Source organism: Acinonyx jubatus, chromosome A3 (genome assembly GCF_027475565.1).
Source record: "Acinonyx jubatus isolate Ajub_Pintada_27869175 chromosome A3, VMU_Ajub_asm_v1.0, whole genome shotgun sequence".
Classification (NCBI taxonomy): domain Eukaryota; kingdom Metazoa; phylum Chordata; class Mammalia; order Carnivora; family Felidae; genus Acinonyx; species Acinonyx jubatus.
The window spans coordinates 19,517,978-19,545,501 of NC_069388.1; the positions used below are offsets into that span (position 1 = coordinate 19,517,978).

A 27,524-nucleotide genomic window follows, 5' to 3' on the forward strand; every position below is an offset into this window, starting at 1 on the left:
TGCCAGGTCCATCTTCTTATAGTAGTGAACCTAGGCCAGTTTATCTGGATCTCTTTACCGGTATGTTCTGAGTCTTGGAAATTGTAATTTTGTTTCTTGTTGTTTAAAGATAAAGGTGCTAGACATTCTCAAGACACTGGAGTATGTGAGCTCTACTCCTTTCCAAATGTCTTCCCAGGGTGACCCCATATTTACTGACCCGTCGGATACTTAGGTTGCACCTTGGTGCACCTTCTCTGGCATCGCACTGGGGTTTGGAAACTTGGTCTCTCCTCTTTCGACTACCTCACTGGGTCTTTGGTTTTGCCAGTTGCATAGGCTGTGAAGTGACATCAGCCTCTGTCTTTTATTTTTGTAGAGTTCTGAGAATGACACAAAATTGCCTTCACTTTCATTATCTCTGCTCTTCGTCCTGCCCCTCCTTGTCTCCCACAATGCATCTCCCTTTAAGCACCAACTCATGTGAGGTCCACCAGAAAATCCTGTTCACTCTGCATTGAAAATACGTGCGTAATGCAACCACTTTCCTTTTTCTCATTGCCGCCACCTTGGCCCACCATCATCTCTTGCCTGATTAACTGCAGAAAGTTTTCAAAAAGGATAGGCCATGTCTTGCTCAGGAAGGTGGGACTCACTGGGTGAATGGGGAGAACCAGTGAAGAGTTTCAAGTCAGAGGACTGCATGGTCATATTCACATGTAGAAAGCCCACTCTGACCATATTACAGAAGAACTTTTTAAGGGGGAAACAGAAAGACCAGTGTTACAGCAGTCAAGTATGATGAACAGTGAAGTATTCAGTGAAGGGTGAATGCATTTTTCTGCCTCAATGGCTGGACAAATTATTCTTTTTTCTCTTTATATGTCATCAATTTGTCAGTTATGACTATTTTCACCTGTAGGCAATGATTTCTTTCAGTGTAGAGAAAGACTTCCTTTCTTCTTTCCTTTCCTCCTTTTTCCCTTCCTTCCTCCTTCCTTTCTTCCCTCCCTTCCCTCCTTCCCTTCCTCCCTTCATTCCTTCCCTTCTTCCCTTCCCTTCCCTTCCCTTCCCTCCTTTCTTTCCCTCCTTCCCTTCCTCCTTCCCTTCCTCCTTCCCTTCCCTCCTTCCCTTCCCTCCTTCCCTTCCTCCCCTTCCTCCCTTCCTCCCCTTCCTCCCTTCCTTCCCTTCCTTCCTTTTTCCTTCCTTCCCCTCCCTCCCTTCCTTCCTCCCTTCCTCCTTTCCTTTTTTCTTTCTTTCTCTTTTACCCAGACATGTCTACTTATAAATGCTGCTCAATCTTGCGTTTTTGTTACACTATTTTGTCTTTTCTAAGTTTTTGTCTTTAGTTTTTTCATCTTCATTGCTTTAGTATTTAGGCTTTTAAACATTATTTTGTTTGTGAGTATATTAGTAAGAAACAAAAGTGTACTGAGACCTTCTAGCCAGATGCCATGTGAATTTAGGTATCTGGGCATAAGTACTTAGGAGATGAATGAGGCATGGACTTTAGAGGAATGAGACGTAGCTGGAAGTAGTTGGCTTCAAAGGCTTACATGAAGCCTAGTGAAATGTTATTTGGTGATCAACAATGGTAGGAGGCTTACCTACCCTCTAGAACACATCCCTGTTAATAAAATCACCATTTTACTGTAGTGTTCTGTGCACATGTGTTTCTTCACAGTGGTTTCTTTCTTTCTTTTTTATTTTTTTTAGAGCTAGAAAGAGCACATGAGCGTGAATGGCGGTGGGGGGTGGAGGTTGTGGGCAGAGAGAGAGAATCCAAAGCAGGTGCCATGCTGTCAGCACAAAGCCAGATGTAGGGCTCAGTTTCACGAACCATGAGATCATGACCTGAGCCAAAATCAAGAGTTGGATGCTTAACCAACTGAGCCACCCAGGTGCCCCCACAGTAGTTTCTTAAAACCAAAGTGTTTGGCCCTTTTGACTGGTACAGTTAATAGCCACAGGAGTAAAGGCTTTCAGAAATACTTACTTGTCAGTGCCTAAAATGGCTACTGTGATTAGTCAACCCACCTCACTGGGAGCTCCCAGTCTCACCTGGCCTGTACTCCCCATGTGGGGTGGTGAGACTATCATGTCTACTACAAGAGCTGGACAAAATAAATTTTTAGCGGCTCAAGCCACCAATTCCTTTAAGACTGATTTGTGGTGGTTGCCAATCTTTCTATTACTGTAATTGCTGGCTAAATGAACTATAATTGTATTAAGAAGTAACTGAAATATGTATGTGCTCTCTGCTAATTCTCAGAATATGCAAGGAGAAGGAATTGATTTGTTGTGCTTGGAAGAAGCGTTCAGAAATGTTCCCTCTGGGCTCTGTCATTTAGAGGCTTCCTTTGCATTCTGGGGAAAGTCAAGGCCACATGCCCAAGGGTCCAGATGAAAGACCCACAGGAATCCTTGGGGGGTCCTCACCATATGATTAGAGGCTGAGGTGATTTCCCAGTGCTCAAGGAACCAAAGGTCAAGTCAGAATCCTCTGTAGTCTTGGACACAAGAGAAGAGATTCAAGTTAAAGCTCATATTCCTATCGTCTGCTATGACAGGGTTGTGCAGGAGCTTTTCCTATATTTTTTCCCTTCAAATAACCCTTGCTGTGTGATTATGCTCATTTGAAAAAGGGGAAACTAAGGCTTGAAAATGATAAATTTCTTGCCAATCAATGCCTTGTAATCAAGCAAATGGAGTCTCAAACCCTGATCTACTGAGTTCAAGTCCATTGCTATTGGAGAGATATGTCCAGTGTCGTGGAAGGTATTTTTCTCAAATATCTTCAGACCCAAGGCCAGAGGAGAGTGGTGTAGGTTAAATGTGGAGGAGTGAGAAATGAAGAGATTCTATTCTAAAAGGTCAGTGCATTTGCCTACTATATTGAAAAATTAAATATGTCAAATAACCCACAATTTCCATCTCTAAGTCCACCTGGTGCCTTGATGAAGCCCCATATGGAGGCTTGAGACTGCCTAACTCTTCCTTATAACTGGCTACTGGGCATCCTCACTCTTCCTTTAGTTGGAATAATGATACTGGTTTCCTTACCTATAGCCAAAAGGGGTAAAGGAGTCTGACGTGTGAGTCATAGTGAATAATAATGCAGTAAACCTAACCCAGATCCCATCTTCAAGAAACTGGAAATCTAGTGGGTGGGACATAGGGCTGATAAATAAAAAGGAAATGAAAACTCTCATTGAGTGTGCTCTTCATATGACTGAAATTGCTGGCTTGGCATCCATCATCTATTCGCCCTTCCTTCCTTAACAACAAAATCATATTTTTATGTGGAACCATGATATGTCCAGCTAAAATGTTACCTTCCGCTCTCTTCCTCATACCAAGATTTGGTCATATGACAAAGATCTGGCTGATGAGATGTTAAGTAATGGCTCCTTGTTTTGTCCTGATGCCCACAATGTAGATGTGATAGCAGAGTTCCAACAGCCATCTTGGACTATGAGGTGACTTTGAATATGGAAGTCACAAGTACTTAGCTCTTAGAGACACTTGAGAACGACTGCTATTTATAACCCTACTACAAATCCTTTCTTCTATTTCCGAGTTTATCCTAGGCTCCAGCGGGTGATTCCTTATGTAATTCAAATGTTTGAATTTCTCTGCTTCTCTACCTGAAAAAGACCATAGGAGTGTACTCTCCCCAGGCAGGACAGTTCGTGGTAGAGAAGAGTTAATTTAATTGCTCCTAGGGACAAGGCCCAACCACTTAGGGACTGAAGTCACTGGATAAATACCTCAGCTTTACTTCTTCCATGGGCAGTTCTAGATCTATTCTGCAGGTCCCCTCCAGAACAGATCACCTCCCAAACAAACCACCACAACTTGTGCCTGGTGCTGAAGTTGGCTTTTGGAGGAACCCAAACTATGACAATAAAGAATGAGAACTGGCTTTTGGTTGACCAAATGACTTCCTATTGGCCAAATCCGATTACTTTGCTTTGACTTTCACCTTCCTCATTCTTTCTGTAATGCTTGGCAACCCTGATCTCTTTTTCTCCATAAAAACTCCAGCTTCTTGACTTCCACTGTCTTCTTGTGTGCCAGTGCCTTCTTTGTTCACTGGATGTCATTGCCATATAACTGCCTGGCATTCCACCTTTGAGCTCTCTTCATTAGAATGCAACCTACACAGACCCACAGATCCTGACATTCGCAGATCCATGAGATCCCGTAATTCTTTCCAGAGCTCAAGCATACCTTTCAGGTTTCTCTCTCTACACTCGTCTGCAGTATCCTAAGTGCCAGATAAAACGTTTTTCCTCTTCTTTGAGCATGACCTACACTTTCCTTCCTTTGAACATATGGCTCTGCTATTTCTTATCACTGGTGTTTTCCTTTTAACATCTATTTATACCTGTCTCAATCCTACTATTCTGAATGGGCTGCATCCTCTATTCCTTCCTCTTTGACATCTTCCTGTTCTCCAACAGAGAGTGATACTTGCTCCTTGACCACATGCTTGCTGCTCTGTGTAACTGTTCACCTGTTTTTTGTTTTTGTTTTTTTTAATATCCTTTTGTCTTTGAATGAGCCCTTGGTAAATATTTGTTGAAAATGATTAGAATTAAATATATGTGTAATATGATTGGCTTTTTATTTTACCAACTTCTAGAGGAGATAGCCTTGTGCATAGAGTTTTTATTATCTAAAGTTTAATATCGCATATAAGCAAATTGTATTTCATTATAATAAAAAGTAGTTTCGAAACATCAGCACGTTAAATCCTTTTCTTGAATTTTGGAGGGTGAAACTTACTTTCATTTAGACATACATGACAAATACCTTCCATGAGTCTTTTTTTATTTCTTTTTCTGTTTCCACTTATAACAGACGAACCGCTAATAATCACTTTGCTTCTTTCATGAAATAAAATGTACAGTGAAGCTGACAAATGATAGGAAACAAATTTCATGCCTAAGCAGCAGCAAAACATTTAGCTTAAAAAGTTTAGTTAAATGTTCCACATCTTGGGGCGCCTGGGTGGCGCAGTCGGTTAAGCGTCCGACTTCAGCTCAGGTCACGATCTCGCGGTCCGTGAGTTCGAGCCCTGCGTCGGGCTCTGGGCTGATGGCTCAGAGCCTGGAGCCTGCTTCCGATTCTGTGTCTCCCTCTCTCTCTGCCCCTCCCCCGTTCATGCTCTGTCTCTCTCTGTCCCAAAAATAAATAAACGTTGAAAAAAAAATTAAAAAAAAAAAAAGTTCCACATCTTTAGATTCCAGGAGAGTTAGAGGCAAGAAGCCTCTTGGTCAGTTTTTAAATGAATGTACTTATGATGTCACTTCCCTTTGTACCATGTATTCCTTGGCTGTTTACGAATTACATATGTCATGTTCAGGGGAATCTGGGAAAAGGTATTATCCACCGCAGAAGTCAGTTTTCTTTCTATCTGAACTTCCTTCTGAAATGTACCAAGTAGCTTCCAATTAAAGCCTATTTGAATTCCTTGTTCTGAAGTTGACTCTTGCTGTGACATATTGTGTACATTTTCTGGTGCGTGTTCCTGGGTAAATGAAATACCATCTCCATTGGTCACTGGTTCTCTAGTGAATGCAGAATATTTCCTCTTCCGGGATTGCACTTCTGTCCTTCCTTCTGCAGGAGTGGTAGTGCTGGCTAGTTAGGTTCAGTGAAAGAATTTCTATTGTTTGATAGGGGTATTAGGGAAAAAAATCAGATGTTTAGTCAGGGGGCAGTCAAAGGGCTCTGCCATTTTAGCTGGGCACATTTTAGCCAAGAAGGGATGGAACCCAGCAGTTCAAGATAAGAACCCTACAAACCTTGGCTTAGTCCTCTTGTTTTGGTAGATTCAGAACCTTGTGTAAGTGATTCGTTGAGAGACTGCTTTCAAGAGAGACCTGTAATGCAGTGAGGGAACAGGACAGACAAGATTCAGAAATCTCCCCTTATTCTAATCCTACAGAATGTTCTGGAGGAGGAATTATACGCACTACTCCTCCCCTGTTCCCATCCCCACCCCAAGCAAAGAGAGTTAGACTGTTGTACAACCAGCATCCATTATTGACAATGGAGCACCCCCAGGGAAAGGTGTTCAACTTTCCAGGCATCTGAACAAGGCAGCCCTATCAGCCAAGGAGAATTCTCCAGAAGAGGCTGTAAGTAGAAGTCATTAGAAGCCAAAAACCCGGTAGATAAATGACAAGGGCACCAGTCAGGTAGGGGGAAGTAGGTAGACAGCCAGCACCGCCTGTCACGATAATGTGTTGCTACAACAACCTGGGCGGAGTAAATTCACACAGTGGAACATAGTGGGCCTACTAGTAAGCTCATTAGTTAGAGCTACAAGGATCTGAGCAGACACCAGTAACAAATAACATGATCCTTTGCCCCATAGGACAGCATCTTACCGTTTGGGGAGTTCAGATGGGGGATACCTGTATACATGTGGAGGCTCCTACACCACTCCTGTGCCAGCAGTGTCTTGTAACTTCCCACGTACGGAGAAGCTGCCCACCTTCCTGAAGGTAGGTGTTTGAAACACTGACACTTGAATTCCCAAAGCTGACCAAGGGCCAGGTTCTTGCTCAGGTCATGGTCAGCACAATGTTAAGCCGTGTGACTTCTGTTCTTGTGCCTTGTGTCTTGGGAGCTGAGAGTTGTTTGCTGGCCTGTTACAAAGACACCCCAAGAAGGGTATTCTCCAGTATCCAGGAAGAAACCATTTTTCATAAGTCTGTTTTGGGGAAGTGATTCTTTTAACTTATTTGCCCGCTATACCCTCATGGATTATAAGCTGAACTTCTAGAAATACATAGAGGGAAATGGCTGCTTTTTCTAAACTGGGAAAAACATTCATGTCAGAAAGGACTGTTAAACCAAGTTATACTCTGTAGCAGTGTATTAGTCCTACGATCAACCAATAAACTAATCATTAATCAGTCATTAGTAAAACCAGAAACTCAAAATTCATGCTTCGTAGAATGCCACTGAAGATGATCCATTGTGTGATCTTCTCATTTTGTAGGTGAGAGCATTGGCACTGAGTCTGTTACTAGCTGCATGATTTGGGGGAAGTACTTAACTCTCTATGCCTCAGTTTCCTCTTGTATAAGTGTGGTACTTAGTACATTGAGTTGAAATCTGAATTAAATAGGTAATACTTGTAGAGTCCTTAGGACAGTGGCTGACACACAGTTAAGGCCATATGTGTTAATTAAATATAAATAAATATAAATAAATAACTTGCCCAGGGTCAGTAAGTTAATTGGTTCATGTTATTAAGGGCTTATTAGGGGTTTATTGAATTAATATAAAATATGAATATACATCAATATTTCATAATAATTTAAGTATAAATAATTAATAGAAATTAGCCAACATACAAAGATGTCACGATATTTTTACACTCAAATCCATCAATGATGGCCATAGTTAAAAGCTCTGGCTATAGGTTCACACAGGGAAGAATTTTATTTCATCTTCCTGCTATTCACTGTATGATCCTGAGCAAGGGATTTTATTTCTCTAAGACTCGATTTTCTTCAATGCAAAATAGAGATAATAATAATATTAATATCACTAACAACAACTGTCTCATAGTTTTGCTTGAAAATTAAAAGAGTATGTAGTTAGTATATAAAACAAGTTCAATAAATGGTAGCTGTTGTTACTATTATCATTATCGTATCTTTCAAAGAATTTTTATTAGTTATCATTAAGCGAGAACTTTACATGTTTAGATGTTCACTGTTTCGGGTAGTAAAATTAGATAAAGATGGGGTGCTCAGAACTTTTCACCATAAAAATCACTGCTCTTTTGGCTTATTGGTTCTAAACTCCCTATTATAAAAGTAAAAAGGGGTTAGTTAAGTAACCAAAGACATCACCTTCCTTAAAGCCCAGAGAGAGGTGGTAGCTATAACTATAATGTAAAACAATAAGCAAGAACACCTATATGACTACGTTCTCATGAAGAAAAGCAGTGTTAGGATACAAGGTTGATTATGGACTGGCCTCTTAACGTTGTAAGTATTTGTATTTGAAAAAATCTGAATTCATCCCATAACCATTTAAATCTTTGTCAATGACAGAGATAATACAAAGGCTGCTCATACAGAATACATTCACGTGTATTATGTGTACATTCACATGGGAGATATTAAAAAAAACAAAAAAATGAACTTTGTCCTTGGAAAGATAGTATCACAGGCTGCCTTCATTTAGGGTGTTCATTAAAGTGTGATGCCCATACCAATGGTGGACCATGAAAGGAATTTAAGTAAAATGGTGGAAATAATTGTATCAGAACTGTGTTAGCTTCTAGTAAGAGCAAACGTGACTTAAAAGTTGCTTAAGTAACTTGGGAGTTCATTCTTTCTTGCACAGTAACCAGAGACCCTACTCTGTCTAAATTTCTGCCGAGTCATCATTTGAGTGTAGCTTCCAACCTCCATGTCTGGTGCCTTACTGACCCAGGGCGGCCACTTCCTCTGCAATGTCGTGTCCATGTTCAGGGAAGGAAAAAGAAGACAGGCAAAGGTGTATGCCAGCTGCCTCAACCCCTTTTAAAGGGCTTTCCCAGAATCCTCTTTGAGTAACTTCTTATTCTTGTTAGCCAGAACCATATTTATGGCCAACCTAACCGCAAAGGAGATTGGGAAATGTCGTTTTCTGTCTGGGCACATAGCTACTCTGCGGGGGGAAATGGCTTCTGTTAATATAGAAGCATTCTGTTCATATAGAAGTTTAGAAAGCATATTGGTAGGCAAGTAGCAATTAATAGTTACAGGTTTATTTTAATGTGTTTTTAAATCTTTCCTTTCATTAATGGCAGTAAAATTACATTTCCTTTATGAACAAATATAAAATTTTAAATTTGAGTTGATTTCTAAAAAAATTAATGAGTGGTACCGGTAGTATGTAGATGTGGCGAATTTATGGCAATGGTCTATGGGTGACTGGAGTTGGGTAGACAGATTTCATCAATAAATAATAACTTCTATGGGATTCTAAGAAACACGAGAGCCAAAAAAGTCTTTCAAATATGTGCTCTGGTCTTTCTTGAGTCTAAGACAAGAGATGGGAGAGATATCCATAAAACCATCACTCGTGCACTTCTGCTGTGGAGAACAGCAAAATGTTTAAGGGCACCAGCTTTGGCAAACAACAGGCTGAAACCAAAACCTCTATCAGCTGGGTTTCTGGGTCTACAAATCTGTTTGTGAGTGCATGCATTATGACTGAAGGACAGCATCTGGCTAATGTCAATGCTTGCCCAGTAATTTCCACCTTCATTGGGTAGTTGTGGATGCTGCTAAATCTCGATAAGAGGTAATGGAGAGGTTCCCCTCATTAGCTCAGCCTGGAGAGGCATCATCCAGGCACCTGAAGTGTCAATAAACACTGGCCTTTAATGGTGTTGGCTTAGTGATAACGATACTGCACATTTCTGTTTGTCATTATGAGATTTAACTTTGGCTGTTTCCCTCTGGGTAGGGGCTCATTATCAGATAGGGGGATAGAGAAATCGGTGTCTCTTAGAATAAACCACTGGCCTCCTTTAGTGTATATATTTAGTCATGAATTTGAAAAAGGGAGCCAAGAATGTGTTCCTCGTATTCACAGGCACAAACAGTAAGACATTTAAAATGTGGTGGTCTTAATGAAATCAAAGAGTTAAAAATAACATTCAAACTGAGCAGAGGCAATTGAAGACAGGGTTTCAAAAAAAAACAGCAAGCGCCTAATTAAAGGGGTTCAATAAAGATATTAAGTCAAAAATGGAACTAGAATATGCGGAAGGAGAGAAAGTAAGACGATCAGCTGACTACATGTTGAATAGAATCATAATTTTAATTTATTTTCTGGAACTTCGTAATTGCCTGAAAAGGACTTTACATGTATTATCTCACTTAATCTCAAAAATAAGGAGCATGAGACTCAGGTGAAGTTGCTTGTCCAATCTTAGAAAACCAGCAAATGGGAGATAAAAACAAAAACAAAAAACAAACAAAAACAAAACTCAACACAAGCTAACCTGACTTAAAGGCTCAAAACAAGCTACATTCTGCCTTGAAAACATGCCATCCTCAGTGAAAACCAAATTGTAGGCTTCCCAGCATATTAATCCTAGAAGTAAGTCCCTAGGGAGGAAATTTCAGTTCGTTAGGGGAGAATGATCTCTCTGTGTCGTTGCTACTAAGTTCAGACTCAGAGGATGCAAGGAGCTTCTGCCCTTTGGGGTTCAAGATGGGCACCCACAAGGCTGTGATACATGTGCTTATTTTTCTTAATTGCCAATTTTCCAAAAGGCAACAGCCATCTAAGGACATGAGGAGCTGGCCAAGGATATGGTCATGTGGAGAAGATGGGGTAGAAAGATGGCCACAGGAATGCCAGCTTCTTGGCCTAGGGCTCATAAATCTGTCTTCATGGTGACTCTGCTGGCCTGGAGATCAGAAGTCTTTGGCCCAGGACACTGTCTCCAGGGTCCGGTCCAGACATCTCTGAGTTCTCTGTAAGGCCAACTTGAAGGAACTAACCACTAGGGTTTGGTCTGGCTCCAAGGAATGCCAGAGGACCTGAGTGGGGATGCACAGCAGTAGCACTGCGGCCCTTGCCCAGTGAGTGACAAGAGTCTAATAGCAGGTTATGCTTCTGGTCATTTGGCTGGAGTGAGACTCGGTCCAGAAAGTGCTGTGGGCCCAAATAGAAGCAAAGCAGACAGGCCAGAACTGGGAGGTCAGGGTGAGGTAGCCCCTTTGTGAGAACATGAGGAAATCTAGCTTTCAGCTGAAGGATTGTGGCGTTCCCCAGCCTGGTGCTGGTTCTGTGACCGGAAAGAATGGAAAGAGCTCTGTCCACTCAGTTGGATGGAAGGACCGGATAGAGGTGTGTCTCATCTCCTGGGGCGGGGCTCTCTCTGCCTCAGTGGGTACTACAGCTCATCCACATCCCCAGGACCCTTAACGTTTGCTTCACAAATCCTCCCCATTCTGAACCTAAAAGACATTACATTTTTATCTGTCAATTTCTTTTTAATGGATGCACACACGCACAATCAAGGGCACAAGTCTTAAGTGTATGGATTGCTGAATATTTTTACACACGCATATAACCTAGTAATCCAGATCAAGATACAGAACATTCTCATCCAGTTTTCCCCATGTACCTTCCTAGTCCACACCCTTCCCCTAAGCAGGTATAACTGCTCTTGTGATGTCTATCATCATCAATAAATGGTTCTCGGACTTCCGATGAATAAAATAATACACAGCATATTGTTTTTAATTTGGCTTATGTCACTCAGCATAAAAGCTGTGAGACCTGATAGTGTCTCTTTTAATTTTAGTCATTCGACAAGATAGTCACTCTACAAGTCATTCTACACTCTTCAAAGCTCGAGGAGATTCCAGACTACTGCCCTCTCCCTTCTTGACAAGTAACTTATTTCCCTGTGGTTTTCTTTTTCTTTTTCTTTTTCTGTTTTTTCCTGGGCAGCAATTGAATATTTTCATCCCAGTATAACTTAACCATCTTTGTAACCACAGTATAGCATGGAATAGAAAAGGCATTAGTTTATTAATGCAATGTTTTTTTAAATTGTTTTAAGTTTATATATTTATTTTGAGAGAGAGAGTGGGCAGGAGGGGGCAGGGAGAGAGGGAAAGAGAGAGAGTCCCAAGCAGGCTCCATGCTGTCGGCACAGAGCCTGATGTGGGGCTTGAACTCACAAACTGTGAGGTTGTGACCTGAGCTGAAACCAAGAGTGGGACACTTAACTGACTAAGCCATCCAGGTGCCCCAATGCAATGTTTGATAAGTGAAGAAATGAATCACTAATTGGATGGGCTTAACAGAAAACAAAACAAAAGAATGCCGTTATGCTATTGAGTTATACCAAGGGGCCACCAGAATTTTCTCCAGGAACAAGTCCTAGTCTTTTTGTCTGACAGAATTCTGTTAGATCAAATATGAGGAGTAAGATCACTGGTTATGGCATCAGAAACATGGGTGAAAGTCACAGAAACATGCTATTACATGTGCCAGCAAATACGGTATAAGCTTTGCATATGTTATCATATATAATTTTCCCAGTAACACTCTGTGTTGGAATTATTTTCCTCAGTTTACCCAGGCGACCAAAGAGTTTTAGGGACCTAACAAAAAATCACTCGGGTGCCATGAAATAGAACCAAGATTTGAGCATTGGTTTGACTAACTACATGAGACACAAAGTTTTTCACGATGTAAATGTGGTCATTTCAAGTGAAAAAAAAAGAGAGAGAGAGTAAAAGAAAAAGAAACTTTATTATTATGTTGCTTATGGAGATGCAGTCATTACACAGTAGACATGTGATCAGGCACTCTGGATGGCTATATATTAAATCAACTTCATGGGGCTTTAGATCATTTGAGGGCCGTTGTAGCTCTTACCATTAAATTGCTTTGCACTGTAAATGGAGAAGCTATCACTTTAATTCTGTTAAAAAGGCTATCATAACCATGGATTGATGATATATCATTAAAGTATACACGGTTATTTCAGTTATTTATTGCTGTGCCAAATCACCCCAAACCTTCATGGTTTAACATAACAACCAATTATTTGCTCATGGTGCTATGATCCGGGCTGGGCTCAGCTGGGCGTCTTGTCTCTGCTCCATACGGTTGTTGGCTGGACTGGCTCATGGGTCTACAGTCAGCTGGAGGCTCTTGTCGACCTGAAGGATCTGAGGCGGTCTCTCTCACAGTTCTGGCACCTCCACTGGAGTGACTAGGACAGCTAAGGCTTGCTTGGATTTCTTTCTTCCCTGGCGGTCTTTTACCCTTCGGCACCCCTACGCGTATGGCCCATCACACTTCAGGGGTCTATGTGAGATTTCCTCATAAGGCATTTCAAGGCAAAAGAATGTAAAAGTGGAAGCTGGAAGACTGATGACGGTCTATGCTTGGAAATTGCCAGCATCACTTCTGCACCTTCTCAATGGAATGTTCGCATTTTCACGTGCCACACACTGAAAACCGTTGTGAGAGTCCAAATTCTTATTTAGGGCAATCAGCACATCATTTGCAACTTAACTGGAAGTAGGTCTTCCAGCAGAGAAAGGGTCTCATCTTCATATGCTGTGTCATGCCACGAGAACGGGTTTACATAGAGCGGAAAGATTGCAACTCCACCTGTCTTGTAATGATCCATCCCCATAGGCACCATATGCAAAGGAGTGACCGCATCTCTTCCTGCAGTGTAATTATAACAGGTTTATCAGCAATGCAACGATACCAATTTCCACCCGAAATACAACTGATATCATCATTACGGGCGACATAACCAGCATATCTCTACCATAACTATAATTAACACATTGTCTTTTGCACACTAAAGATTGCACTTCTCAGAGAAATACAGTAAGGTTCTATCTGTAGTGCAACAGTCCCATCTATTTGTGCAAGTTAATTATTTTCCACTTGCCAAGCCGTAGTGATAGGTATTTCTGGAGGGCAGTGATTGCATCTCTGCTCTCAGGGTAATGATCACATATGCAATGAGAGATAACAAAACTGTCTTGGGGAAATGATCAGATTCCTTTGCACAAGGTAATGATAACATATCCACTTTAAAGATAACAGGCCTCTTGTCAATGTTCCAGTGCCAACTTCCCCCGCAGAGAGAATAGATGGCAGATATTAATGCAGGAGGGGTTCGTATCTACCTGGTACACAATGGTGGGTCTTACAGGAAGCAGAAGTCCTCCTGAGAGGTAGTATGACAGGAGCAACAGTGCGAGAGACAGAAAGATTGAGTTTAAATGATGCCACACCACAGTCTTTGTGGCTTTGGGTAACTGACTTGGCCTCTCTGAACTTGACTGAAAAACAAGATAATAACAGCTTGTATTTGGCAAAAAGATGGGTATGTATGTAACATTTCTCAACATAGAGCCTGGCTCTTAAGAGATATTCATTAATTTCATTCTCTCTCCCTTTGACCTCTGGACCATATCATTGTCCTGATTTCCCCAGGATCTGAATCTCATTATGGCGTCTCCCAACTCAAACCTCAACTGACATTGGCATCTTCTTATTCTTAAGCTTCTCCTCCTAACTTCCTTTTTGATTTTTTTTTCTTTTCTGTCTGTAAATGTTCCTGTGCATCCTGTAACTTAAAATGTTGCTTTCTAACTGGAATTTAGTACTTCCCATTGGAAATGTATTTTTTAGTTTCCAAAATTGTTCAGCTTTTTCTCGTTTGGTGAATATTACCACCATCTATCTACACATTCAAGGTAGAAACCTGGACATCAGTTCACTTCTCACCATGATTTACTCTATTTCTAATCAGGCACCATGTACTGCTGATTCTACCCCCTGAACACTCACCACCATGTTGGCTTTGGTCTTCCGCCATTGCTGCTATCTTGTCTTCGATATTATTCCCCAAAAGAGGAATTTATCTGGGGTTGTGGAAAGGTTTCCTAAGGATAAAGAAATAGAGTAACAGATTTGAGCATATGAAAGCACTAAAATGTAATTAAATTATTTTCAAAAGTGGAAAATGTTTAAATGGACAAAGAATATTTGTTATGTATTTTTCAGATAAAGTATTAATGTTCTTGGTAAGGAAGGACTTTTGCTAATTGACTATAAAACTGTGAATGCTTCAATAGAAAGACAAAGATATGATAGCAGACGATTAAAGAAGAAATTCCAATAAATAATATTGTAAAACAATTTTAATACCTCTCATAATTTAAATAAGTTCATATTTAAAACAGCATTATTAGTTTTAACCCATAATATTTTCAAAGATGAAAATGTACAAAATTTTAAATTAATTTTTTAATGTTTATTATTTATTTTTTGAGAGAGAGAGAGAGAGAGGGAGAGGGAGAAAGGGAGAGGGAGAGAGAGCTGAGCTGTCAGCACAGAGCTGGATGCAAGGCTTGAACTCATGAATGGTGAGATCATGACCTGAGCCAAAGTCTGACGCTTAACTGACTGAGCCACCCAGGTGCCCCGAAAATGTACAAAATTTTAGAAAAAAAAAGGCAGCTATCCAATATATCTTTACAACTTAATTTATATAAGTAACTTAAATAAGTTCCTCTCTCTCTAGAAAGATACATAGATAAATAGATATGGATACAGATCTAGACATAAAGACAATAGGGCTTGATGGGTAGGAAGGAAAGTTTCAGAAACCTTAAAGGAAAATAAACTACTAAAAATTCTCTACTGAAGTATTAACAAGAAAATTGTAAGACATTATCATAACTCAAAAATGCAGAAAGTTATAACCCTTAAATGTTGGGGAAAGAAGTAATTAAGGAATCAGGCTTACAGAATTAGATACATGATGGTATTTTTAAAGGTAAACTAATAAACTAAGCAAGGATAGTAGAAATTTAAAAAATTAGTAAAATCCATATTGGGTTCATAAAATAGTATAATTGATGCTGTAGGGATGTTGAATCAGTAGTACAGAGGATATTTTGAGAAAACATCTGAAAATAAAAAGGGAACAATAAGATAAAAATTGCAAGAGGGAAAATTATAGAGTGGACAAAGAATGGAGAACCACAATAGAAATAAGTTCTCTTTAGGAAAGAGACTGAAAAAGATCAGGAAAATGAAAAAAAAGAGACAACAATCATTTTTGTAATAAAAGAAAATTCTGTAATGGGGAGGAAACTACATTTGAAAATTGAAGAGTTTTACTGAAAACCAGGTAAAAATCTAGAATGAAAGACATAGGTACATTCCTGGCCCTTTTTTTTTTGACCATAAGAATTTTTAAATGCTAAAATCATTTGGATAAAAATAATTAAAACAATCAGATTTTAAGCAATATAAATATAAATATGTTAATACCTAGGGATGAACAAAAATCCACCAAATGCAAGACTTTATATCTAAAACACAAAATGTTAGAAGAAAAAGTGGCCATGCCTATAGAGTTTTGATGGGATAGGCTGTGTACTTGTGTGTGTGTGTGTGTGTGTGTGTGTGTGTGTGTGCTGTTTTATAAATATGTAGCCAAGTTGTTGCACTAAAGGAAAAACATGTTCTTTGCGAAATACAGAAATATAGAATATTATGCCATATATTGCTGCCTCTTGGGTATGGAGAAAACACGGAGGAGGGAAAAATAAAGAAATCTTGACAATGTGCTTCTGTTGGTTGACACAAGAGACAAAATTTCACATCATGTAATGGTGAATAATAATAAAAAAAATCTCAATAAAGCACCAAAAACAGTTTCCAAAAAAAATCCAGACCTACCTGCTTTCTGTCTGTTTAAAATAAACATATTTCAGCATTTTGGAAGGAAGATACATAATGTAAAATTAATTTTGTAATAACACAAATCTGGTTCTAAACCTTTAATTTTCTTTTTTTTTTAAGTTTTTCTTTAAATGCCGGTTAGTTAACATACAACAGAATATTAGTTTCGGGTGTACGATATAGTAATTCAGCACTTCCATACATACATCACCCACTGCTCACCAAAGCAAGTGTACTCCTTAATTCCCATCACCTAGTTAACCCATTTAATTATATTTTCAATTACAACCCATAACCCCTCTGGTTAGTAACCATCACATTGTTCTCTAGTTAAGAGTCTGTTTCTTGGTTTGTCTCTCTCTCTCTCTCTCTCTCTCTCTCTCTCTCTCTCTCTCTCCCCTTTTAAATAAACAAACAAACAAACAGACAAACAAACTTTTAATATTCCAAACCTAGAAGTGTCTGTGTGTGTGTGTGTGTGTGTGTGTGTGTGTGTGTGAAGAAAGAAAACTAAAAGTGAACTGTTGACTTTGTATCAGCAGTGCACCAATAGGTACTACTTCTGCTAAAATGGCATTTAAGGTAAGAGAGGTTAAATGATCATATTGGAATGTCTAAGACAGCTTTTAACTAGTATCAAAAGCAAGACAATATTGGGAAAGTACATGGTTTTTAAAGAACAAGAAAAAAATAGAAAAATCAAGCTAGAGGGATTATGCATATGAGTGTGAACCTGATGGTGTATATACGTACACGTATGTGTTGTAACAAAGCATTTCACAAGGCGAAAACTCAGACAAATTATATTGCTGTCATCATGATAATTCTCCAGAATATCTTAACAACGACAACCAGAAAATATGGGAGAAGAGGAGAAGAACAGCATTGTCATTTGAGAGAAACAATATCACCTACATAGGAAGCCCTACTATTCTTTTTTTAAATGTTTATTTCTGAGACAGCGAGAGACAGAGCATGAGTGGGGGAGGGGCAGAGAGAGAGAGGGAGACACAGAATCAGAAGCAGGCTCCAGGCTCTGAGCTGTCAGCACAGAGCCCGGTGCGGGGTTCGAACTCACGGACCGCGAGATCATGCCCGGAGCCGAAGTCGGATGTTCAACTGACTTAGCCACTGAGGCGCCCCCAGAAGCCCTACTATTCTGAGATGCTTGTCGCCCCTAGGACTTCATTTCTGTTCCTTCTGCTGAATAGAAAGCTCATCCTTTCATGCTTCCTAGTGAACTGCTGGTCTTCTAAACATGCACCTTGCCTTTATAAAAGGCCTTGTTTCACCACAAGTCCTCCCCCAAGTACACACAGTCCTTCTGGAAGTCTTCGCAAGCTGCTGGGAGGCACCTGTGTCACTCAGTGCGTTTCAGGCTTGCATCCCTTTGACTATAGGCCCCTTGAAGAGTGGAAGCTACCGTCTACCCCTCTGTAATCCCAGCTCCTGTGAAACGCCTGGTGCCTTTTTAGCCTTTGTAATTTGGAGGAGAATAAATGAGTAAGTGAATGCATTCATGAATAACTTCAATGTTTCTAATACCGTCAGGTTCCTAATCAGCTTGAAAATTTTGCTAAGCAAATTCCTTAAGCACATACTCCACTCAGAATAAGCCCTGTTCCAAACCATTATCCCTCTTATGAGAGTTCAGTGTTTTTTCTACCCACTGAAACAGCCCTCTCAAAAGTCACCATGAATATCAGACACATGCTCCCAATCTTTGGAAGGTTATTTGGTGGCAAGAGTTGAAGCAGGAGGCTAAACAATATGTTCCCGTGTGTGTGTGTGTGTGTGTGTGCGCGCGCGCGCATGTGTGTGTTTGCCCGTGCACATGCATGTATGTATCTGTCCCTTTTGAAGGGAGAACGGCAGAAAGAAGAAGCAGAGGTAAAAAGGACATAACAGGCAGAAGGGAGAGCATTTGCAAATCGGGGGAGTCAGGGAAGTTCCTGAAGAGAATGTGAAGGGTCCTATGCAGAGGGAGCAGCCTACAGCTTGGATGGAGACTAGGGTCCTACGACCAGAAAAAGGTTTGATGGGAGAAAGAAGGAGTGCCCATTCATCTCCCACTCTGAGGACTGGAGTGAGGATTTAACAAGGCCATGGGTATGTAAAAAGCTCTCACAATACCTGTATAATTGAAATGTTCACCTAGCACCCAGGTCTTGGTTTCTAAATGTTGTTCTCCAATAAAAGGAACCAGAACCCCCTGGAGAGGTGGCTGATTATAGGACTGGCGAGAGGAAACCAGAAGATAAGCCTGGAGCGTCATGTGGTGCCAGAAAGTAAGAAAGTGCCTAAAGAACAAAAGGACAGAATTCTATGAAAGAGATGCAGGGGACAACCTGAAAGACCTCCTGATAGCCAGCGCTGGAACATTCTGCGCAACAAAATAAATGATGATAGTATGGAATAATAACCCTCAAAATAAAGTAAAAAAAAAAAAAAAGAAAGAAAACCCATGAATTTGTATAGATATAAATCAATGGTTGAACAGTTAATGAAATGGAAAAGGAACAAATTTTCCTTACAAAAGAATTCTAATTAATAAATGTGGGAGGATGAGGGAAATAAAAATCACCATTGGAACACCACAGTAATAATTGCTTTAGGCACAATCCATTGGCAAATGCTAAAATCAGCATGCATAACTTTAAGGAAGAACAGGGTATTTGCATTGCCTCAGAATATCTCCCCCCAGCTTTGCTAATTCCTGTGGTGGCTTTAACGTATGACCACAAATTCTTTGATACCCTCCCTTCCAATAAGTGGAGCTTAATTCCTCTCCCCTTGAGTGTGGATGGACTGAGCGATGAGAAGTAAGTATATTACCTTTGGGATATTCTCCCCAAATATCAGTAACCTCAGTCCATTCATGAGAAAACATCACCCAAATTCAAACTGAGGAACAGTGTACAAAATAGCAAACCAGCACTCTTTGAAGGCATCAAGGTCACGAAAGACCAGGAAAGACAGAAACTCTCATAGATCAGAGGTGACTATGGAGACACGCGGGCTAAATGCAACATGGTGACCTGGACTGGATTCAAGAATAGAAAAACAAAAAAGAGAGGAATCCAAAGAAAGCCTGTATTTTAGTTAATAGTATATGTGAGTGTTAGTTTCTTCTTTTGGGTGATGTACGATGGTTACGTAAGCTATTGCTATTAGAGTTAGATGAAGATTATTTGGGAACGCTGTACTATCTTTGCAACTCTTCTGTACATCTAAAATTACGGCAAAAACAAGTTTAAAATGTGCATGTGTGTGTATTTACACGTGCTTGAACCTCCCAGACCTCCTGCCATCCCACCCAATGCCAGAGAGAAGGCAACCCTTGGTCAAATTAATAGACTTCTTAGTCTCCTTTCCTGAAGAGTCTAGAAGGATCAGGAAAAGAGTAAGTTTTGTGACCTGCCTCTTTATAACTTTTCTCATTGTGCTCCTTATTATAAGTATGTATATGTATATATTTTCCTTGTCTTTCATTTTATTTAGGCGCTTTCTAGAGTTCAACTGTCGCTCAGGGCATCAAACTCATTTTCTCTCCAGCACTGATTGCAGAGCTGCATGCATAATGAACCCCTTTATTGCTCTTGTTATTAGGTGTTGGGGACGTGGATGGGAGGAGGGCCACCATCCACAGGCAAGGGCTTTTCCTAACACGGCCAGCCCTCCCTCATCCACTGAGACCAACTCAACAACAACAACAACAAAAAGCACGTGTGGAAAGAGATGCAAATCAAGGGATCCTTGAATGGAGAAATGTCAGAGGTCTGGACTGACTTTGAGGCACTGACTTTTGTGATTTACTTAATGCCAAACAAAGTCATTGTTAATTGGCACTTGAAGAAAGAACTGCATATATTGAGAACCAGCACCGTGGCAGGTACTGTCCTCAGTGGTTTACGAACGCTCTTTCATTGAGCACTCACAACAAATGTGTAAAGAGGATGTAGTCATCCTCGGCTTCCAGATGGGAACCTGAGAGGTGGTAAATGATCTTCCTAAAGTTTCCCAGAGTTGTTAGCAGGCGGCAGAGCCTGGGTTCGAATCCAGCAATAGCCTATGTCAGACCCTGTGCCCTCTCCGCAAAACTACCCGGCTTCCCACGCGGTCTGGACATTCCCAGGATACACTTCCATACCTTCCTAGGTACCAGAAGCAGGAAACATGTTTCCTGTGTGGTCAAAAGCAGCAGGGGTTCCTAAATTTTAACGTGCATGCAAATCACCTGAGGCCTGGCTGAAACGAGGATCCTGAGGCAGTAGGTCTAGAGTAGGTCCTCAGAACCCTCATTTTGAACAAGCTACCAGGTGATGCTGGCACTGCCAGTCCTTGGATGACACTTTGAGTAGCAAGTGTGAAGGGCAAGACTGGAATCCATTATTATGGAGTCACATCTCAGACTTAAAATAGAAACGTGGACGTATTTTGCACTCCTACATCTACCTTTGTCAGAGATATGTATCATAGGTTTTGTTTTGTTTCGTTTCGTTTCGTTTCGTTTCGTTTCATTTCGTTTCCTTTTCCAGTCTGAAGCTTTGCCTTTTCATGGTGCATTGATGGCATTTTTTTTTTTTTTTGAAAAGAAGTCTTTCATTTTGGGGAAATCTAGTTTCTTTTCTTTTATGGTTGGTGCGTATCATTTTCTAAGAGATGTTTGCCAAATTTAAGTGCTTAAATATTTTCTCTATATTTTCTTCTAGAACTTTTGTTGCTTTATTTATTTATTTTTTAATTTTTAATATTTATTTTTGAGAGAGAGATCGACAGAGTGCGAGTGGGGGAGGGACAGAGAGAGAGAGGGAGACACAGAATCCGAAGCAGGCTCCAGGCTCTGAGTTGTCAGCACCGAGCCCGACGCGGGGCTCAAACTCACAAACCATGAGAGCATGGCCTGAGCCGAAGTCGGCCGCTTAACCGACTGAGCCACCTAGGCGCCCTGAACTTTTGTTGTTTTAGATTCTACATAGATCTATAATCCCTTTTGTATGAGTATTTATGTATATAGTGAGAGAAGGTTTGAAATTTTTTCTATGCCGATTTTATTTCAGTGCTGTTTCTTCAATGACCATCACTTCCCCATTAAATCACCTTGGTATCTTTGCCAAAAATCAATTGACCACAGATGGGTGGGTGTTATTTTTAGACTCTTTATTGATCAGTATATCTATACTTATACCAATGCCACCTGTATTATAACTTTATAGTAAATCTTGAAATCAAGTAGCATGAAGTAGCTCTCTAACTTGTTTGTTCTTTTATAAAATCGCTTAGGCCTTTCTTTGAATTTCCGTATAAATTTTAAAATAAACTTAAGGCATACAGAGATTTTGAATTGGATTTTGTTAACTCTGTCAATCAGTTTAAGGAAAATTAACATTGTAAAAAATATTAACCTTGAAATCCATAAGAATTTTATATGTTATATAGTATTTCTCTATTTGTTTAGTGGTTTCCAGTACGGAAGGCTTGCATATGTTTTGTTAATTTTTCCGTAAGTGTTAAACATTTTTTAACGCTATTGTGAATACTGTTGTTTTGATTTACTACCATTTGTTCTCAGCCACCGTATTTCCACAGTTCAGCATAAGCACGTGTACATCATCCGCTTCCATTAAATGTACCGAGTTGGATGAATGGATGGAAGGATGGCTGGCTGGAGGAGCCAATAGATGCCGACAAGGTTCTTCATGGCCAGTGTCTAGTATCATATCTAATATAATATGGACAATCAAATGTTTGTGCTAACTCCATTGTATTCAGAGAAAGGAAGCATTGATAGCTCATGGAAACAAGACTGCAGAGTCTTTTGCCCGACCAGGATGATGTAGGTTAGAATGGGGCCCTATATATGAATCTCGATGTCCTTGTCGCTCATCATGGCCAGGCATAGGTCTTTATTCAGTAAGTGCTTGCAGTAATGGCAATGAGCTAAACTCAGACTTCTCATAGATGTGCCTTCAGTTAAACGCTGATTTCCTAAAGCTTTCCTTTGGCCATATCATGTCTTTTGCTTCTGGTTTTCTCATGTGTGCAAAAATTAAAATGTTTGAGAGTCACCTCTTGTCGAGGACCAGCCTATAAGCCAAGGCTTTCTGTCTTACTTATCACTATATTCCCAATATTTGGACAATAAACATTAGTTAACTGAATTAATAAATGAATGGTCAAGGAAAGAGTAAATTAATGAAGATTCCTTATTTTAGTAACAGGAGATGAAAGTTTATCTGAAAAATAAGTAAGAATCCATAAATCAATAAGGGCCTGTAGTCAAAGTACCTAAAAAAAAAATCAAGAAATAAAAAAGTATATAAGCTTGCAAAAAAGAAAAAAAGAAAAAGAATGTGATTATGGATTATGGATTCAGTCAATAGCTTTGGCTATTCAGCATTGAAGACTCTATTTACTTTAAAGTATAACCTGTATAATAGAACACGATCATTTCCCTTATTTGTAATAATATATATCAATGGCTGTTGATGTTGGCAAGAGTGCTGTTGTAAGTACCTTGCATCTAAGGTGATACATACCCGTAGTAGGTGATCAGTACATCTATTTCCCTTTCCTCTCTTCCAGACAATCTTTATTGCTCCCAGGACATGCATGTCTATTTTCTGTCATTGCCATGAGCATGGTAGGTGTTTAGTGAATGTATATGACATTCCTAACACTCTCTTACCTTCATAGACGCACTGCTTATGACTTTGATTTCTCAAGTTTGTACCCCATTTCCCCTACTCTTTAGTGGATGTTCTTTAATGAAAGATGCTGTCATTGCCCAGATTTTTTTCCTTTTTCATCAACCACATTTATGTTCAAGTCAGGTTATAGGATGAATAATGTCTAGCAGTTACTCCAGTGATCTGAAAATTACCGACCCCACCCACTGCCACTTTTGTCATCTCCACACATGAAAGCATCAAAGGATGCTTCCCCCTTCGGGGTCTGACCTTGAAAACACAACCCACAGTTTTTTTGTCATCTCCCAAAGCCTTCCCTGCTGTGAACAGCCCATCAGAGTCCCCCAGACAGCTGTTAGAGCTCAGAATCAATTTACTTTGGGGTGAGGACTTGAGGGACACAGATGGGTGAATTACAGGTGTTCAGCTTAGTGGCAGACCCTACTTGGCACAGCTTAATATGGGTTCCAACCTGTTTCAGCTGCAGGGCAGCAAAGCTGTCACTCTTTGCCCTGGAGAGGCTGGTGGGTTTTGGCTGGGTGCCATATACAATCCCAGTTACAAGGTCAATTGCAGGTTTTTGGTTTTTGGAAGCTGTTACAACTTGAGCTAGTCACTGACTATACCTTTAGCCTGGGTCAGGTTTCACTCTCTAGATTTTACCTGAGGCTTTAAAGGGACTGTTGGTCCCACTCAGCTGCTGCGTATTGCTATAGCTCCCACTTCGTGTTTATGTCACCTACGCTTGCTCGCCTTGTTGCTCTTTCTTTTTCTACCTATTTCTCATTTCTCATTTTTGCATTGCATAATGCCCTTCAGTTCCTCCTTGCCATGAGTTCTGAGACTTACAAGCATGCCCTGGGTTCATATTTATAAACTGATAAAACCTCTGAAGATGACGGACTCAGTTTTATGGAAACCAATGACAGGACAAGTCAATCCAGGGAGGGAGAGAGAGAGATGGAGTTTCCAATAGGTTGAACACTTTTCTAAATCAACATCTACAAAGAAGTGGCCAGTGGCAATGATAAAATAAAATGCCCCGACATCTCAGCCATTCTAGACCTGAGTGGATCTCCTTAGCATGCAGAGACTGGGCGGCTCTAGGTATAGTATTCTGAAAACCAGAATTGCCTTGGGAATGGAGAAACCATTTCCAAGGCAATGAGGATCCGGGCCCTGGAACATGATTCACTACACTAGATTCGCATGCATTTATGGTTTGAAATCATGCCAGGCATGCCCTGTCCAGACCATAGCATGACCTCTGCAAAATCATATCTATCATTGGAAAGGCCTGGCTTTCCGTAACTCCTTCTGATATGCTGCCAAAAACTCAAACAGCTATTCCGAGTACACTTTAATTGGTACTTTATATTCAACACATAGGAAAACTCACCATAAACAAAATCTGTTCTTTCCTGAACTCTCTGAAGTTAAAGTATCTGGATCATGTGTTAACTATACAATATTTATGGAGTTCAGCATGTGGGTGAAGTTAGCCCAGGCCCATTTCTTCTCCTTACAGACTTATATACTAAGGAATGCTTATTATATGTGATGACTTTGTAAATAGCTTTGAAATCCCCACCCCTATGAAATTCTTGCAATAGTAAAGAATGGAAGGAATAATAGTCAATTCAGCTGATTTTTTTTATTATTCTTTGAGAAATCAATACTAATGTAGTTGGCATTTATGTAATCAACCTTCTTCCAAGAGTCTCAAAACATATAAAAACTCTGCTGGTTAGTTACATTAAAGTAATCACTTGCCCTGAAACCATTAACCAGGTCACATATGGAACTGGTTGTAAGAGTCAAATACAAAGACTTACAATCTCTACTAGTGGTTTATGCCAATCTGTTACTGCGTCCCATTCACCTACACCCATGCGTGTAGGTGAGGACTATTAAGGATTTGGGGATGAAGAGAGGAATCTAAAATGTATGTATTCAATCAACCAAATCAGTGAACATATCCATTGTGCTAGAGACTGTGGTGTGCCTAGGGGACACGGGTGGTATTTGAGTTTTGCTGTCTAGAAATTTGGTCTCTAGTGAATAACACAATAACAATCGACACATATGAGTACATAAATAACATACTCTGTTCTCTAAGAATAAGCCTCTTATGTGGTTAACTCACTCAGTCTTCACATCTACTCCGTGAAGTAGAGTCTAATACTACATCTAATAATAGACACCCTCTACCCAGACGTTAAAATGCTTATATTGAATTTTAGTTGCTTTAAGTGATTTTTCAAGATACAGATATTTTCAGAGAGACTTCCAATGCCCGTTTTACTCCTTCTTGATCTTGATTTCTACTCTCTGGCCGAGAAGGCAGTCTCACTTCCACAGTCGATGAGTATCTTTCCTATCCTTTCTTTCCAAAATAAATATGCTCTGTATATCTACATATATATTAGCGATGTGTCATATTGTTTTGCATGTTTGCAAAATTTATGCCAATGGTATAATTTTCTTTCATCTTGGCTTATCCACAATATTGCCCTTTTGAAATTTATGAATATTGAATCATATAGAAATTGTACATTAATTATAACAGTTACATAGTTTTTTATTGCATTAATACACACAATTGGCCAATCCATTCCACTGTTCCTGGGTATTTGCATTGTTTTCAGTTCTGTATTACAGTAATGCGTCAATGAACACATCTTTATGTGAATTTTCTATGTCATATCCCTACAAGTAAGTTTGCTGATTCACTTGATAGGTGCATCCTCAACTTTCCTAGATATTGCCAAATAGTTCCCCCAAATTGTCATACTAATTACACTCCAAATGCCAATGTATGAATGTTCCAGGTCTCCTATAACTTCATGGCACTTAGTGGTGCTAGAAATTTGTCAGTTTGAAGGTTGTAAAAATAACTTTTATTGATTTAGAATAGTGTCAGTTGTTTCTACCTGATATTGGCTGATCAATACACACACACACATATTCTTTCTCATGCTATCTTTTTTCTGTTTTTATTTTATATAAAGGAAGGTTATACTATTTGTTAGAGAACTTTACTTGTTATTCTCTGGAACAGCTTTAGAAAACAACATTTCTTCCTTAAAAATTAAATTTTTTTACATGTTTATTTTTGAGAGGGAGAGAGACAGGGTGTGAGCAGGGGAGGGGCAGAGAGACAGGGAGACACAGAATCGAAAGCTCTGAGCTGTCAGCACAAAGCCTGATGCAAGGCTCAAACCCACAAACCACGAGATCATTACCTGAGCCAAAGTCAGACGCTCAACTGACTAAGCCACCCAGACACCCCTCTTCCTTAAAATTTTAGTTAGTCACGTATAAAACTGTTTTGGTAGGGTAAACAAAATTAATTAATTATTGATAAGTTATAGCTTATATTTCTTTTTAAGTTAATGCTCACGTAAAGTAGTATAAAATTTTCTTACTGTCAGTGTATTGTATTTCTGTGGTTATGTCATATTTCATATAGAATTTCAAGTATTTTGTATTTGTGCAAATTCCTTATGTTTCTTTATTTGTGCTTTCTGTCTGTCTGTCTTTCTTTTTACTTGCATAGTCTTCCACTCGTCTGTTTTATTAGTAATTCTGAAGAATGAGCTTTGGTTTTGGTACTTCTTTCCCTCGTTTGTTACTTCTCATTTCCTAAATTTCCGCCTTTCTATTATTACTGGCGTCTGTACCGTTTGGGGGAGGATTTAGTCTCCATTCTTTCCAACTTTTTAAATTCAATGCTAAAGGTTATTAATATGTCATTTTTCTTATGTTAAAAAATATGCATCACAGTTATGAATTTTCCTCTGAGTACCAGTTTGTCTTCATCTTACAAATTTTGATGTGCTGTACTCTGGGTATCTTACTAGTACTTTTATGAAGCAGACTCCCAAACCATATCGGACAAAACCTTTTCTCGGGTATTTATTACAGTCTTTGGACAGAGCCTTATGTCATTTTCATTTCATACACATGTGACAACATTTCCAAATTACATTGGATATAAAACTTTTGGAATTTGATGGCATTTCCTATGTAACTGAGTAAGATAAAAAATCCCCAGTAAAAATGCCCCGCCATATAGAAGGGTACCATATATAATTACAAAACTTTCTTAGGCAACCAATAGGCTGTAACAAATTAGAGAAACCTTACTAAAATAACTTAGCTAATAGGAAATGTCTGCAGAGAAAATAGAGGTAAAACATTTCTATGATGTATAAAAGTGCAAAGGATCTCATGGATCACATAGATCATGTTTTATTTTACATAGGCAGATTGAGTCTCAGAGAGATTGAAAGAATTTCTCAATTTCACAAAATAATTGTTTGGAGATTCAGGCCTAAACACTCTCTGTGTAGTTGTTGCCTTATTGTGATTGTTAATTTTACACCATATTTCCTCCTGCCTTCTGTTCTAAGAAATGAGGATCAACAGGTTTGTACATCTATTGGAAATTCTTTAATGTTACTGTATGACTCCTTCTTTATGGATGGTTTAGTTAGCCACAAAGCCCATTGATAGAACTACAGAAAGAAGGCATGGGCATTGAATCCACTTGCTGGAAAAGCACACATATGACAA

General features: G+C 39.6%; 1 long non-coding RNA gene across 1 annotated transcript in view; it reads left to right on the forward strand.

Annotated features, from left to right (window-relative positions):
• The window catches only part of LOC128311118 (uncharacterized), a 94,092-nt gene extending 71,728 nt beyond the window's left edge, over nucleotides 1–22,364 (forward strand). The window contains exons 3-4 of the long non-coding RNA XR_008289103.1: nucleotides 6,368–6,497; nucleotides 19,867–22,364. This is a non-coding gene — a long non-coding RNA (uncharacterized LOC128311118). The remainder of the gene's footprint in view (nucleotides 1–6,367; nucleotides 6,498–19,866) is intronic.
• The last annotated feature ends 5,160 nt before the right edge of the window (nucleotides 22,365–27,524 follow it).